General features: G+C 39.1%; 1 protein-coding gene across 1 annotated transcript in view; it reads right to left on the minus strand.

Annotated features, from left to right (window-relative positions):
* SCUBE1 (signal peptide, CUB domain and EGF like domain containing 1) overlaps positions 1-17,536 on the minus strand; it is a 306,573-nt gene that overhangs the window by 91,583 nt on the left and 197,454 nt on the right. The window lies entirely within an intron of this gene.

Raw genomic sequence — 17,536 nt, forward strand, 5'->3', positions numbered from 1 at the left:
AGGCACAGCTGTGCACTGCACACTTATGTAGAATATACACCAATAAATAAACATGCATACAAAATATGACCAGAGTGGCCAATATTCACGGTATTAAAACTATATGGCAAATAATAGAACTATATTTAATATATGTATCATCTGACAATATATCTGAAATATGTTTAACACGTAGGAATTAATGTAAACGTATCAACAGCACTGTTCATATTCCATGGGCTATTTTAAATATCAGGAAAATTGGCTAGTTCTGTAATATTTCAAATAGTGTATGTCCAGTACATTTTATTAGCTCTATAGGGCCAATTTCTGTCCTCAGCCCCAGTGTTGCAACCCCATTGGCTTCGATGGAGTTGCAATGGAATCTAAGTCTGAATTTAGGCTATGCTATTCCTGAAAAACGTCAGGACGGTTGTGGTCTAGTGGATTGTACGGAGTCCGGAGTTATAGTCCCAGTTTTGCTACTGACTTCTACTAAGAATTTGGGTAAGTCACTCAACATCTCGCTACCTGAATTACCCCATATGTAAAATGGAATAATAATACTTGCCTCTTTAAGCTCAAGAGAGAAACAGAGGTATATAAGCAAAAAATATTGTATTTTTCCATATGGGTTTCATATGAATTTTACTGATATAATAACCAATGTTTTCCCCTTTCCCACCTCAGTCTTTATGCAATCTCATTACAAGGAACAATCCTTTAGCAAAACGGATTTTTTCCCCTTATTTATCAAAGAATATTACTTTTGAGTCCTACTCATTTTAAAGTTGATATTGCACAGTTTAATTTGGATACAATTTTCTTCACTTCCTATCCCAAAGTACTAGTTGTTTAGGGAAATTGCATGCTGTTCAGCAGTTGCTGTGTTTTACCTTGAGGTGGCTGCATTTTGGAGGTGGGTTAAGATCTATACGATCATATTCTGCCTCCAGATACATGCATGCAGGTTCCATTGCTGCACATGTGAATGTAAATTCAGAATATAGCTCATGGCCTATAAATTGCTTTACATCTCTCAGGAGGAAATAATACCTGAATGCTTATATAGTGCCTCCCACATTTGATGATAACAAAGGTCAGCATGCTACAAATTTCAATGCATTAAAACTTCATAACATTCCTGTGAGTTGGGTAAGTATTGTTATGGTAATTTTTTACAGATGGGAAAACCAAGATGGAAAGGAGATGATGAGTGACTTGCTTAGCATCACACATGAAGTAAAAAACAGTTAGAAAAAGAAATAATCAAGCACATAACCCATCTTCCTTGATTCCCTTCCTTTAACCACATCACCATCTTTTCCCTCCCAAGGAGCTAATTAAGTATAATATATGATAATCATTAGCCACCAAGTAGCAACTTAAAAAGTTTTCCATTTAATTAGTTTTGTGGGTTTGGTTGTTCAGTAAGGCATTTCCTTAATTACCAAAATTAAAACTAGATCGGTCAGACAAGGATGGTCCGAATAAAAGTTAAATCCCTCTCTCCTTGAAAACATGGTGCCCACAAAGCACAGAGCTTTGTGCAAATGTTCTCAGAGCATGGAAAGGTTGAGGCAGGTTTCAACAAATTTCTCTCATGTCACTTTCTCCCTTTTTTTCTGGAAATCTTTGCAATTTCCAGAAGAAACCTGTCTTCAAATACAGATGGTAATCTGTCACACATGGATTTAAGTGTCAGCTTTTTACCTTCAGGACATATCCACTCTGACATTATCCACCAATCAATCAATAAAAAAGCCTGCCAGGCTGCCAAGAGATCAATCACCTTGTAAAACAAACATTATGTCCTATTATTTTCTTATTACAGTTAATTCGATTTATAGAGCACAAAAAGCATCAGAAGTGGAAAACTTAAGAGACATTGTCAACATAGTTTAGGCCCTGAATTCTAATTTTTTGAAGGGAGGGATTTACTAAGCCTAATATGAAAAGACAGGATTTTCATTATAAAATTTCATTGAAAACAGTTAATTTTTTTACTAACTTAAAAACATGTCAGTGCAGTGTTGTCAACTCAAACAGCAGCACTGTTTTTGAGACCGGACAACCACAAAGTGAAATGGACTGGAAAGAGAGTGAAATTAACCTAGAGAGGTTTACAGTGGTGTTAGGATGGGTACATTAAGGACTGGGAGGTGCTCTGATGGAATAGTAAGTAGACAGGCAGACTTGTATGGCAATATTAAAAACATGGGGCTAATATTGCTAAGCTTACTATTTACTTTTCTGAGGTACTCCTGTGGCCCCCCCAATACCACATTATCTCAGTACCCCAGTCTTTAATGTATTTGCATTTCACAGATGGGGAACTGAAGCAGAGAGAAACTAAGTGACTTGTCTGAGGTCACACAGGCAGTCTGTAGCAGAGGCGGGAATTGAACCTGGTTCTAAATTAGTGTCCTAACCATTGGTCCATCCTTTCTCTCATCTCTAGTAAGTGGGATTGCTCATGGTTTGTACGAAGCACCATGCATGCTTATTGGATCAGACCCTCAGTTTTTACTAAGGGCAAACTTGAGCAAAACTCTGACTCAAGTCCATGAGAGTTTTGCCTGGGTCAGAGCTTAGTGAAAACAAATGGCAGATTTTGCAATTTGCTGCCCCTGCATGGGTCCCAGTGAAATTAATGGACCTCTGTCCAGGCGCACCACAGAGCCTGCATGCAGTGAATTGCAGAACTGAGGTCTGAGTAAGCACCTCGGGGTTTAGCCCATTATTTTTTATCTTGACAGAGTCCCTTTAATTTGGGCTATTTTCACTTTTTCTTGAACTGCGATCTGCTGAAGAAGGGTGTATATTTATTTTGAACAAATGTAGTTACAAAGCTCTGTCTGGAAACGGTGCTATGATTTCTGTTTGGTTTCGTTACATAAGTTTAAAACTAAAACTGAAGGTTTTCTGAAAAATAAAAAAGACTTTGCACCACACTGCAGTTCTAAGGCCAACAGCTGCACTGACCTGCCCCCCCCACCCCAGCAATCCCACTGAAATCATGCTGGCTGCAACATCCCCTTTACTATGATCATACCAACAATTGGGGCTGCAGTTTGTTTCCTGGCTACTCCTAGTGAAGAGGAACAGTACAAAGCAGAAAACAACTCTACACCAGTTCAAATCACTCAGAGATGATAATGAATCACAGTAAATCAATCAATCAATAAATAAATGGATCAAGAAACAATTTGCCCCAAAGCCCTTTCATAGCTCTTAGTTTAACCTTTCAGGTCCCAATCCTGTTTCTACTGAAGCCAGCTACTTCAGTGGGAGCAGGATCCAGCCACATATAAAAAGTAGCTGTTTTTATGGCAATAAAATAGAAGAATAAAAAAATTACTTTTCAGTCTTGAATATCATTGACTATGAATAGCTTGCTGCCTTAACCAAACCCCAAACTGCAGAATGTGTGGTATATCTTTACATAATATATTGTGGTTGTTGACCCTCAGGGCATTTTATATTGTTGGAGGAATGTGAAGTCTTTTTAACAACTAAAAGGCAAAATATGACCCTCTCAAGCAATAATTTAAAGGATCTAGTATTTTCAAATGAGACGAACGCAAAGACAAATAACAACCGCAAGCTTCCTTGGAAGAGGAATATTGCCAGGTCATGACAACCAAAAATGTAATACAAATACTTACTGTGTGATATGACTGAATAGTTGAAAGTTACAAGTTAGATGACATCTGACCTGAATGTTCCATTGTTTATTGGAAGGTAATCTGGCACACTACATTTGTCTTTTATAGAAGACTCTGTACCAGACAAATGGATGGAACATCTTCAATTAAAAAATAAAGGTCTGACTATCAAAAACCAAGGGAAGGGGCAATAGAATCCACACAAGTGTTCAGAAACTAGATCAGTTGACAGGGTCAGTGTTAAGCTTTTGGGGTTCCCAGTGAGTTTATGCTCCCAGGTAGTTCATTAGCGATTTTGCCAATGTCAGCACTGTCAATAAACTACTTCTCAACTCCGCCCGTCCTTGCCCCTCCCATCCACTCTGCTCTCAAGTTCTGCACTTTGCCTACCTTTTCAGCTAACCAACATTTCCCTTTGTTTTCTGAATCCTGCCAGTTTATCACGTCATCTCTGCTTGTTGAGCTTCCCACTTATGACAAACATCCACTTCACCAGCAGCTGAAAACAGTATCACCCACAATTTCATCTCCCTCTTAGAAAATTTGGGCCAAATTCTGCTCTTGGGTACCCCAATGCAACACCACTGTCAGCAGAATTTGGCCCAGTCTGTTCCTGTCCAAATGCATGTTCAAATCCCTTGATCTGATAATTAGGATATCCCCCTGCAATTTAGCCACTTAGTTGCCTGCTCAGATTCAAGGATTATTCCCTATAAATTTAATCTCCACCTCAGTAACCCGACACCTTGTTCATATTTCTCCTTTTGCTAATATTAACTTGAACATTTTTTATGCTCTGACTTCTGTGGACTACTTTTTATCCCACCCTCTCTTCCACTTTCTACTACCGTATAACTCCATCCTTCCCACATCTCACATCCAACTTGCCCATTTAGAAACATTCTCTGTTTTTCTGTCCCTCTAGAACCCTCACTACAATGGATGAACTTGTGCTCTCAGAGCAAAAGACAAAATGGTGGTGCACCAAAATCTTGTCTATCATACAGTCTGTAAATGCTATGTAGCCATCTGTAATGCTTCCCTTCTATCTGCAAAAACAGGTATTGATTATTTTGTAATCTACAAAAGCACTGGTAATCAGTGTTCATTCTTTCAACTCTATCAGATTCTTTCAACCGATTCCTTTTCTGTTCTTCCCATCACCCAGTGCAGAGAGTTTGCCACATTGGTCTATGCCAAAAATGCATCCACGTATGATGGCAGTCAACAACATTGCATTTACTACCATTGACTCTCCTCAAATCCCCAAATTTCCAACATCTTTGTCTCACCATATCTGACCTTACTAACATTATCTGCTCCTCAAAGAAAATCACACAAACCTCCTTGTGCCCTTACCATCTCACCTCACCATGTCTCAAACTCTTTTGTCAGTCTGCTTCTGTCAGACTATACAGTGTGGTCATCACACCACTCCCCAAGAAACCCACCTTTGACCCCCATCAGCAACTACCACCCCACATTCTCCTTTCCCTTTCTCCTCAAAATACTAGAGAAAAATATTCTCTTCTTCTCTCCCAACCACAGCATCCTTGATTCGTTCTGATTGGTCTTCCAACCTCACAGGTGTCTTCAGGATGGTTAGTGACTCCCAGGTGATCTTAGCTCCTCTCATAACCTTATCCACAACCTCCATGCAGCATTTGACACTACTGACCCCACCAGACTTCTCAGTTGTCCTGCAGATGTCACTAGCTCTCTCCTCACTTGGTTATAGTCCTAATTGCTTTTTGCCTCTAGAGGTCACTATGCCTTGGATGGTAAGGCCCAGACTGTCAAACACAGAAGCCTAAAGTTAGATTTCTAATCCATATTTAACTCCTAGGTAAGTGACCTGATTTTCTAGATCTACTTTTGAAAATTTTGGCCTCAACCAGTTGGCCCCCAACACTTTGCTCTGGTCTCAGCTCTGTACACGTCTCTAGATACCTCTTCCCACTTGGGCAACTAACAACTTGAACTTAACTACCACTTTTATGCCAGAGTGACTCAATTTCTCATCTCCTTCACATCCTTAACTAACCCTGCCCTTCCCTTTGTCTCATACATGTAGTCTGGCTCTGTACCAAGATAAATACTTGGCAACTAAAATAACTTCAGCTGTATCTCCAGCTTATCAACAGCCTCCTTCGACTCTGACCTTCCTTTCAGATCCACAGACTTGGAGTACCCTTTGAAAGCAAGTGTTCCTTTGCATCTCGCATTACTACACTCAAAACCCACACATGTTAATATCTCAACACACCACTGAATCCCTCATATAAGCATTTGTCACGTAGCACCTTGAGTATTACAAGTCTCTCTTCTATGTCTTGAAAAAAAATCACCTAACTTCTGTTTCCAGAACCTCATATCTACACTGAATCACCCCAAAACCCTTTCATTCTCACCCTAAAAGACGCTTGTTTCCAATTCAGAGTTGTTCTCCTCATTCTCAAAGTCCTTCATGGCTACACCCAACCTATTTCCATTGTCTTAGAGTCTTATTTTACCCTTTTGCTGCCATTGCTTGCCAGTTCTGATCACCAAGAACTCCTCTGTTCTCCTCTGTCCTATGTTGGGGGTGGATCCTGGGTGGCAGCCGTAGAATCTATCCAGAGAGTTTGCCAACTTCCTTCATCTTTCCTACTCAACTTAAAAATGCAACTCAATCTCTACATCATCTCTTCTGCTTTTGACTACAAAGCTGTCACCTGATTCCTCAAAGTGGCATGCTGCTCTCCAACTCCTTTAGTTACTTAACAGCACTGAAAATGGACAGGAATGATCTTCCATTGCATAACAGGTTTCTAAGGAAAGCATTTTGCTAAAATTTTATAGTCCAGCCATTATTAAATATATTGGCTGCCAATCCTGATAGTTTATATGATACTGTAAGTATGCTTTCTTTTTCTCCTTCTATAAGTGCTGGGCTAGTCATTCAAGTAGGCACCTTTTCATTACTGTCCCTTTTCAAATCAGTCTCTTGTTAATTCATTTATTCAAACTCTAGTTTCTTTATGTTTTTGCACTCTGGATCTTCTTGAAGAATGAATTAGTGCTCTTCTAATGTGAATTTATAAAGCAAACCCATTCCTCTTTACATCCTCTGTTCCATTGCCTACAGTTCATGAGTGTAAAACTGAATTTAAGATGGTGTTTTGCCATTAAAAGGAAAGATGGTTTTGAGCCACAAAGTTTATATCCGGATTTCAAGCCCTCTCCACTCCCCCAAAATAGAAAGTTGTTCAAATCTGGGTTTTGGTTCAGCCACAAAATAGCTGTTACAAGATGAAACCAGGCTCTTTAATACAGTTCCTTGTAAAACATGGACAGGTCCAAAGTCTTTATGGTTATGATTCTTGAATATAATAGTATAGATGTCAGTTGTCCCTCTTGTGAATTTTACAATGGTTTTTTTTTGCTAGTGTTTATATATATATTTTACTATTCCATTTGCTTTAGTTATTAATTTCTTTTGTATTTTTAAAACTTAGAAATGCAGTGGAACTAAATGAAGTAAATTCGAGTGCTCTTTAAATTTGATCTCTTTCTCATTATCTTTAGGCACACAAACACACAGGGCTAGATTGTAGTTTGCACACAGCCTTGTGTAGGAGGTGTGATGGAATTGGAGCTGCTCTGTAATAATTTATGAAGACCTTAAGTTGACCTGGCTATTAGGACATCTACCGTATGAAAATATTGGTTTAGTTTAATGGGGAAGTGGGGACTGTAAGGAAAACAACAACCCCCAAATGTTTACCAAAGAGTGGCTTATCTTGAGTCGTTAAGAGACAATGTCCAAACTCTTATGTTTGAAGATTCTACCTCCTGAATCTAGCCATTTGTCCACAGAGGAGTGTAATAGGAACATGACAGGTTCTTTCATAACTATGACACGAGACACGTACCACTTGCTCTACCTATATTACCGACCTCTTTCCCCTCTTGTATCATCCTGAGTGCTTCTTTCCTGGTCATCTCATTTCAGTTTCTTATTTTATTTACTGCTTATGTTCTTTTCTTCCTGTGTGATATTTTGCTCTTTTATCTCTACCTACCAACATTATCCCTTTTACATATCTCTCTTTACATATTGCATTAACTTCTCTCTGCCTTCCACTTTATTCCAGATCAATGTGCTTGGCTAATATAGTGATGAGCCGGAAATAAGACTAAACAGAACAGAATAGAAAACTCTTCAGAGCCATTCCCTGCCTACTTCCTCACTTTATCTCATTTCAAAAGAATTCTTTGAAAATCAATGTGAAAGGTGCCTGGCTGCTCTTTCTGGAGAGTGAGGTGTCTTATTTATCCATACATCAGGTACAACAAAAACACAAATTCCACCCTGCCCCACCCCTAGATCAGAGGATAGTTCACTCTCCATGTCTAATCAGTCTTGACTTCTCGATCAAGGCTGCCAAGAAGGGTGTAAAAGTGGTTACCACTATAGATGACAGGTTTGTGATACAGACACTTGTTTGCTAGTAACTGGACTACTATCAATTCATTTCACAGTGATCACCAAACAGCCATCAGGAATGACTTAGGCCCTGATCCTGCAACAGTTACAGACTTGACGCTTGTGAGTAGTCCTAAAGATGTCAATGGAACTACGCATGTGAGTAAGTTTAGCAAATGAAAAAATGTTTGCAGAATTGAGGCTTTGAAGGTAAATGCCAAGATTTTCAAAAGCGACTAGGGAGTCTAAGTGCTTGAATTTTTGGGTGCTCAGTTTGAGATTCTTCAAAAAGCTCCTGATTTTCAGACGGTGCTGAGAACCTGCCTTATGAAAAGCCTTTAAACTGTCTCAAGTTGGGCGCCCAAAAACAGAGGCATGACAAATCATCAGCCACTTTTGAAAACCTTGGTCAAAGTACTCTATAGACGCAGGCCAGTTTCTCCATTCAGAGTGCCTGAAACAAGTAGCACACTTTATATGCAGACAATCCTAGAGGGGCTATGTAATGGTTCTAAATGCAAAACTGACCACGCCATTCACCATTATACATTAGACCAGGTTAAGACAAAGGCTCAGTTTCCCCCATTCTACTCTAAAAATCAAGTTATTGGTACAGTGCGATATATAAGCAGAATTTTTCATGATTCTGTGGTGTTTCATAGATGCACATCATTCTATTCTCACTGAAATGCTGTGGCAACAGAGGAAAGGTATGGTTCAGTATTAGCAGTAGGACTAGAACAGTAAGACTTTTATTAGCTGCATTAAGTATTTCATTATTAAAAGATATGCCAAGCAGGTAACTGACCGTCTCAGGAAATATAATTATCAAGGGAAGCCAAAAGAAACCGAGAAAGGCAGAAAGTCACAAATTTGCAGTTGTGTCAGCTTTACCTGGCATTTGCTGCTAAACACATTATCTCTGTGCTTAGTCCTAATGTTCAGGCAGCTATTCATTATGCCTTTCAATTAATTTGAGGTCAGAATATTCTAGAAGACCTTTCCTTCAAATTGCATTGCTAGCAAAGCCATTAGGGCTTCACCTCTTTCAGCTATGCCCTTTCACTGTTCCCGAGGTCCCTTTTTAAATGTCTTAGACCCACCACTGCTTGTAAGTCTGTGATTGACATTTAATAGCACCATGGTACTGCAACTAAAGTGGAAGAGGTGGTCACCAGCTGTTTCTTTATTTCATTTGTGTTTACTCTTTCAAGCCATTTACTTTTATATGATTTCCCTTTGGAGAGTGCACCTTGAGAGCGCTGATGGCAGAAATCCTTTTTGTTCACTATATATGGTGAGTTTGTAGGACAGAGAAAGCTACATTCTTTGCCTAAATTGACATCTTAGTAAGTGTCTGACAGTCTGATCCAACCTGCTACTTCTATTCAAAGGTCAACGGAAAAAAGACTCTTTTTGTACCTGCCAAGACCTGAATCCAGAATTCTGTGTCCCCCATACAATACTAACACCACATAACACAGAGCAGGGAGCAACGTTCCTTGCATGATTTTGGGCGTTACTGATATCATTAACTGTTATAGGAGATTCACAGAACCCAAGCCTTACCAAGTAAGAAAGAGCCAAACCCTGTCAGCAGAAGTTTTGCCTGAGAAAGGATTTTAGGGTGGGGTCCCAATGAGGAGATCATTTCAACTCATGTTTTAAAATGCACTGATCTGGTGACTTTGTAAAGGTGTTTCAAAGGCATTTAGCTGCTTAAATACCTTAAAAAATCTGGCCCTAAGTGCCACTTAGGTCCCATTCAATACACCATGATGAACACTTTAGTGGTGCATAATTTTAAGCAGGATCTGTGGATGGGGGTGTATTTTACTCTCTGTGAAATTATACTGGCATTGAGGGTCTTGGAAAACTAATTTAAAAGTTGGATACTAGGGTAGTCAGGGAACAAGAACCTTAATTCAGCCTGGGCAGGTACTTCTATTGGATGAACTTGGATGTTCATCTAATCAGGGAATAGAAACAATTTATCTAACCAATCGCATCCAAATCAATACAATTTATACAGCCAATATCAGCACTCAAGCAAGCAAATATCTGAAGTGCCAAATTAACAATTACACACTAATTGAGATCACTGGGAAACAGCACTTACAACTATTTCTGCTGGGCCTTTCCAAGAAAGGAGAGACTGTCTCAAAGTTTCAAATGATTTGATCTGGATTTGCAAGATGTCATTCTAGTATCTTTAGCCAGTGTGATCCAATATAGAGAAAAAATATATTTAATAATTTTGACTAATTAATAAACTTGAGGAAATCACAGCTGCTCACAGATATTCTGTGGCCAGACTAAGAAGCCAAACTGGCCAGAGAAAATATTCAATGTGAATTATTCACTTAGTTCTAGTAAGGTCTGAATGAAACAGAGGACGGCCTTCAAGATTTGGACTATACCCTGGTATCAACTTGGTGTCAATTATTATTTTAGATTTATTTATTTTCAGAAAGGATTTCAGTTCAACTTTAAGCAAGACATGACAGTTTTTGCTTAATTTAATCTCAGAAGTACCTGTTGTTTATTCTGTAACAAAAGAAACACTGCTCTCACAGAAACAATTCAACCCTAAAAAAATAATTCATTTTCACATATTCGCAACCAAAATGATTTCAAGTGCATTATACTATGGCAAGAGGCTTCAATGAAATCCTAACCTCCTTTTTGGGCCTTATCCATAGCCTAGCTAAGTCAATGCAAAGACCCCCATTTACTTCAATAGGCTTTGGATCATGACCTTACACCTTAGATTGAAATCTTTTAATCGGTTTGTATATTCCCCTAGTTTACTTTTAGTTTTGTCACAGCGTCGGCAGGTTACAAAGTAGAGTTGGAGGGCAAAGAGAACAGTTTACAAACACATCTCCTGCTGATGCTCCCACTGCAGCACATTCAAGTATTTAAACACATTAGTGCCACATTTCTCTGCGGCATCTGAATGCAAAAAGATGGGGGCCTGTTTCAAGGAAGTAGAGAGCACATTACATTGCTGGGTAACCATGACAATGAGACAGCAGGATCAAGAAATGTTTGCATAAACAGCATCCAGTCACATAACCCCTGCATAACACCCCTCTAGTTAAACAATATGCCAGAAGGTTAAGAAGGGCTCTTCCTTAGCACAGCATAATAAATAAAATGCCCCATCTTTAGTGTGAGACTTGTGGAGGTATTTTATGTCTTTTAAATAAGCATCCATGAAATCACCTGCACCCTGCAAAGATCTATATGTGAATAGGAATTAATAGTGTGGCATTTAGTCATTCAGCAAATACCTGGCAGCAGATCATCAGCTGGTGTAAACTTGTCATAGCTCCATTGAAGTCAATGACAATTTTTACCACCTGAGAATCTGCCCTCTGATGATTAGTCTGTCTACGAAGTCAAGGTAGCAGGAAATCATTTACACGCTATAATACATGTCATTACTATTACAAAGGAGCTATAGAATGTCGTACAGTTACTTGGCACTTTACAAAACATAGATGAGACATGACCTCTGCTCCAAAAGCCTTACAATCTATTTCTATTAAGCTAGTTTAAAAAGCTTTTTTCCCTGCCATTTTAGTCCAACAGCTCACAGTGCAGCAGTCTCTGGGTCATACTGTGTGTTTAAGGCATTGGTCTGTATAGGGGGCAGTGAGGACTTGCACTAATCCAGCGGGAACTTCGGGGTGCACAATTCCTTTGTTAATTTCCTGGTGCACAGCTGGAGCACACCAGTTGCCCATTCTATAGGACTGTACAGACTGCTTCATCGCTCATAGTGTTCAACCAGTGCGGAGTGGCCCTTCCTCTTGTTCCAATTTATGTTTCCAGGGACACACAAGGGGGAAGTCTCTGTATGCAGTGACAGCAGTTGCTCATGGCCCTTCTTCAGTGTATGAGTTAGTCAGAAAACCTCCTTCCCACCTTTTCTCTCTCCATCTACTCAGTACCTGCCCAAAGACAATTGAGCCCTATATTTTCCACACTGAGATGGTGGGTCTTTACAAATCAATCTATTTTGACTTTCCTCTCCCTGCTCCCCAACAGCTTCTATTAAATGTGTCTCCTGTTTTGTCAGCTATGCATGTTATACCCAATGTGATTAAAATGCTAAACTGATTAATCTCTTGATATATGTCACTTGGGGTAGATCTGTGGAATGGGCATCCAGTGGGGGAAAGGCTCTCAGAAGCCAACACATTGCAGAGCCATGGACCAAGTGGCTGTCAATACCTACCACATGGGGGGCCAACAGCCAAGGTGAAAAGAGGTGGCAAGTACTAGGGTACAAGAAGAGTAGGCCACTGCATCACTTGATTCCCATCCTTTCTGCAGCCTCTGCTTTTGAATTTGGTGAGTTATCATGCTACGCATTATGGGACGTGGTCTGGGATGTTCACAGCATAATGGCCAATGAGAGGCCAGCAAGCACCCTGCATATAAGGCAGAACCAGCACCAGGCTGGGCCCTGGGTGACCCAATCAAAGTAGAAGGGGGACTGTGCATCACCAAAGCCCAGGAGAAGCTGCTAACGTGGTGCAATGGCACTAGTGGGGATACTGCACTAAGCTGAGGAGGATACATGAAGTTTCTGTCTTACTAAAAATGGTACTCAGAGGTGAACAGCAAAAGGAACCTTGAGAGGAGGTTTCTGTAAGAGAGACCCAGATGAGAAGACACTTAGGGTGGGAGCTGATATTTTTCAGAGCAGAGGGAGAGTAAAATTTTGGTGAATCTGGGTCCTGACTACTCTCAGCATGGCCCTGGACTCACTCTCTATGCACCACAGACATCAGCATTATTCTTATTCCACACTGGGACTGCACAACGAATATTTGTAAGGGCATAAGATTGCATAATAATAGAAGTCATGGATGGAAAAGATTTTTCATACTATCCAGTGCATCCCCCAAGCGCCAATGCAGATCTTTTCTTACCGTACATTATTTAATGTTGCATCCAGTCTAATTGTGTTTATCCCATGTACCAGAGCTTTCACCACTTCTCTTGAGAGTATTCCACATATTATGTATCTCTCACTTAGAAGTTATTCCTAATATTTGGTCTAAATTTTCCTTTTCTTTATTTCAGTCTTTACTTTTGGATTAACTCTACTGAATCACCTGAAATAATTTGTCGCTTTTCTTAGCTTCCACATCCAGCCATATGATTCTGAAGGCCCACAACCCTTTCTGAGCTGTTGCTTAGCCAAGCTATACACATTTAGGCCTTGTAATCTTTTTTTTAATAAATCAGTCCTTCCAGCTGCAGATAATTTTTCTTGCTCTTCTCTGATCTTATTGTGGAATAAAAATCTATCAATCTGCAGTTTACCATCTTAAAAATAACAACAAAACATTAGCTAATTCTTTAACACTAAAAAAAAACATGTTCATAAATCCAAAACAAAAAAAAACCCCACATAAGAGAAGGCGGAGTAGTGATGCAGAAATCCATCCACATCCCTATTAACTCATGAAATATATTTTAAAAAGGAATGAGCTATTAGACTGGGAAACCTGCTCATAATGCATTCTTGTTTGCAATCTAAAAGGTTCACTATAGCAGAAAACCTAGCTTGTTTCTCCCCTATTTTGTTTTAGAAATGCGATAAAAATCCGATTGCACACTGCACTGACAAGAGAACAGAACAGAAAGGATGTGATTTTCAGAGGTACGCAGGACTCACAATTCCAGCTGATGCCAGTGGGAGCTGCAGATGTGCAGTGCCTCGGAAAAATCAGTCCATCCCATTACTTGTATCTTACTTCTATTTAGAGCTGCATTGGAATCCACTTCCTAACCTTTTGTGAAGGGGCAGGAACAGGGCTCAGAATTCAAACCCCAATCCAGATCTGAATTCTGCGATTTGGGTCCATTTCTGCTTTTATGATACAGTTGTGAAATATGAGGAGATATTTTGCATTTGTGAATAGAGTGCAGAACAGTTAGTGAAGTTTAAAGTGGTTTGTTGGCTGACTTTTGTGACTATCATGCATGCGCACACACAAAGACACACACATGCTCCCTAAAAATACCTTTTTCTTTTATATGCATACTTGTGTCTTTTTTATATTAAACATTTTATTGACATATATAATATTAAAAAAAACAAAAAAACAAGACAACATTTTGGACAAGGACATGGTTTTTTCATTATGTGAACATACAGTGTCTGCACAATGAGGTCTTGATCTTTGATTGGGGCTTCTAGGCAATACAGAACATTTATAGATTTCATCATTTTTAAGGTGGGAAGGGACCATTAAATTACCCAGTCTGACCTCAGCAATTAACAATAATAAATAAGAAGACTTGCACTGGCTTTAAATACCAGTATTCTAAAGTTTCAAATAACTTGTGCTTTAACAAGAAATCTGTTAAAGGACTGACTAGCGATGAACCAAATTTGGCTACTTCCTAACTAGTGATGAGTGAACCTCAAAGGGTTCACAGTTTGGGTGAATACACAAAAGTTCAGATGCTTCTCTGAAGCCTACTCAAACTTATCCAAACTTCTTTAATCTCAGCAACAATATTCTATCAGACTGTATAAATACCATAAGATAGAGATGCAAAAGCAGGCTGGAAACCTTATGAGAACATGCAGTCTTGTGCGATTTCTGGCACTGCTTCTTCTGCTTATGGCTGGAAATAGCACATGAAAATGCTCACTCCTGGGACTTCGACCCCTCATGTCCAAACCCAGATGCACTCTCTCTCTTTCTCTCTCTCTCTCTCTTTCTCTCTCTCTCTCATACATTTTCCAAACATTTCAGAACCTTAAAGACTAATTTACGTTTAGAGCTGGCTGGAAAACATGAATTTTGTTTCACAAAAAATTTTGGAGTATCAAAATTTATTTTTGTTCTTCATTGGTACAAAAATGATACCTTTCAAAAAGTCTCACAACAAAAGAAAAACAAACCCATGAGAGAAACAGCTATAGACTAGACTAGCCAATGGCCTAGCAGTTAGGCCACTCACATGGGACGTGGGAGAACCCAAGTTCAAGTCCCTGCTCTGAATCAGGCAGAGCTCCAAGCTACTAGGCTCTAAGTCAGGCTCTCTCCTTTCACTCCTATTGGAGCTGTTCCATTTTGTATAAATAGGTAAACATTCACTGGGCCAGAGAGAAGGAGGTTGATTCTACAGCCGGGTGGTTAGGATGTGGGAGACCTAGGTGAGTGCCCCATTTAGTGCTCTGTTGGCTATTCTGGGGTGGGCCTCTCTTGCTTTCATTTGAACCAGAAATTCCATTCTGGATGGCTGAAACTGGTACGTTTCCATGAAGTTTGGGTTTTGATGAATTGGCATATTCCGACAAAAAAAGTTTTGTCAGTGAATTCCCAACCAGGTCTAATCACAAGCTAACTCTAGGAATAGGAGATGGTTGGAAGGAGGCCCTGTAGTTGCTTACTTATCCCTAGTTGAAGCAATGGAGCACTGAGAAACCTTTCAAGATAGCTAGTTTGCTACTTACACCCCTACTTTGCTCCCTCAACAGATACTGTTGTATTTTTTCCTTCAATATTTGGAAATACCCTCTCAAAATAACGTTTCTATGAAAAACCTCATTTGTGGATGCTATGATGTTTGTTGTACCTGGAGATACTGTCCTACTAGGGACAGGATGTGATAGTTGTGTGGTCCCTGCAGATGCTTTAAAAGGGTCTTACCATATGTATGTACTTACTGCAGATTCATGGCATATTGAACTGCACGTTTAAGAAATACTTGGCCCAATCAACCAAGAGCACTGAACTCAAGAAGAGTCAAACAAAAAGAGGAAAGGAGAAAACTTGTGTGTATGTCTTTGAAAGACTTTCTTTCTTTGAGGGGTGCATCGTTCTTGTGACTTAGCCACTATAAACCCCAATAGAAAGAATACTCAACCCCTGAAAATGCCAGGGGGAAAAAATCAAATCAAAATATCCCACTGCTGCAGAAACTCAACAACTGAAAATTTTAGTTCACCCTTTTAAGGTTCTCTCTACTAGCAAGAGGATCCTAGAAGGCAGCAGTGTCATTACCTCTGAAGGAGGCAGTTGGGACAGAGGAAATGTTCTCTTTCACATGCTGAAGCTATAAATCCTAAAATGCAGTTCTGATTTACTTGTGTATAGGGTTGCCTGTGGTTAACTACAAAAGCAGCCCAATTGGCTCATTTTAAAGAAGCTGATCCTGTGTCCACTTAAGTTAATGACAAAGCTCCCATTAACTTCAGTGATGCAGGATCAAGCCCTAAATGGCTGCAATATACTACATTAGACAAACATTCAACCTGGTTAAATCAAAGGTAAAACATTTACTTTACTGTTTTAAAATGAAGAACATTTTTCTAAAGCTCCCAGAATGGTTAAAAATGACTTGAAGGATCTTTTTAACCATAAAAGTGAATTCCCAGTAGCTGTTTATTTAAAAAATAATAAAAAAAAAAAATCTGCAACACCATAAATAACACAGATTGTCTTTCTTACATGTTCTCCCCATAAAAATACTGTGAAACAGTTCAGATCTCTTACCTTAGGCTTGAGAATCAATTGGATATTTCATTTTGTTTATCATGCAAATTATAGAGTTGATTATTATATAAATATTATTTCATTTGAGCCCAGTGGGACAACCTCAAATTGGAAGCCAGCTAAATTTAGAATTCATTTTATTTTACATGATGTAGTTTCAAGTAATAAACATTATGATCAAATGTAGGTGTATGTTACAGTATTAAAATGTCTCCTTTTTCAGAACTCCGTGGAATCACTGTTACTGAACCTCTATGGCTTGAGCTATGCTGCTTGCAAAAATGAACATTTATTTTTATGTGGTTTGAACTGAAATGACTGATTTTTGATGTGTGCTCACCCTTAACTATTAACATTGTGTGCAATGGCAGTTTAAATGTTTTATTTTCCAATAAACATGCAAATGGACTGTTATTTCAGTAAATACTAACAGGATCATGCCCAAGCAGTGGGAGTTTTCAAGTTGGAGCAAGGGGAAACCACACGTTTTATGTTTATTTTTGTGGGTTTTACTATTTTAAGTAACATCAAGGTCTGGACTGGAAATTTTCTGACATTCCTAGTTGCTTCTAAGAAAAAAATAATCTAAACAGCTACTCGGTGAGGTAGGTCAATTTATGCTAAATCACTGAGTGACAACAAAATACTCTTTGTGACACCATTATAGGCAGTGTCCTACTATATATCCATCACCAAGTGTCCGGCGGTTGAGTTAAAAAGAAATACGTATTGAAGTGGAAAAATGGTTTAGGTAGGCCCTGATCTTGCAAAAACGTATGCAACTCTACTCATGTGAGTAGTCCCATTGAGTGGGATTAAGCACATTTGTGTTTGCAGTATCAGGGATTAAAGCTGTAAATCCCTGTCTCCTTAACTTAAAACAAATG

This window comes from Terrapene carolina, unplaced genomic scaffold (assembly GCF_002925995.2).
Source record: "Terrapene carolina triunguis isolate 2854851 unplaced genomic scaffold, T_m_triunguis-2.0 Scaffold112, whole genome shotgun sequence".
NCBI classification, from domain to species: Eukaryota; Metazoa; Chordata; order Testudines; family Emydidae; genus Terrapene; species Terrapene triunguis.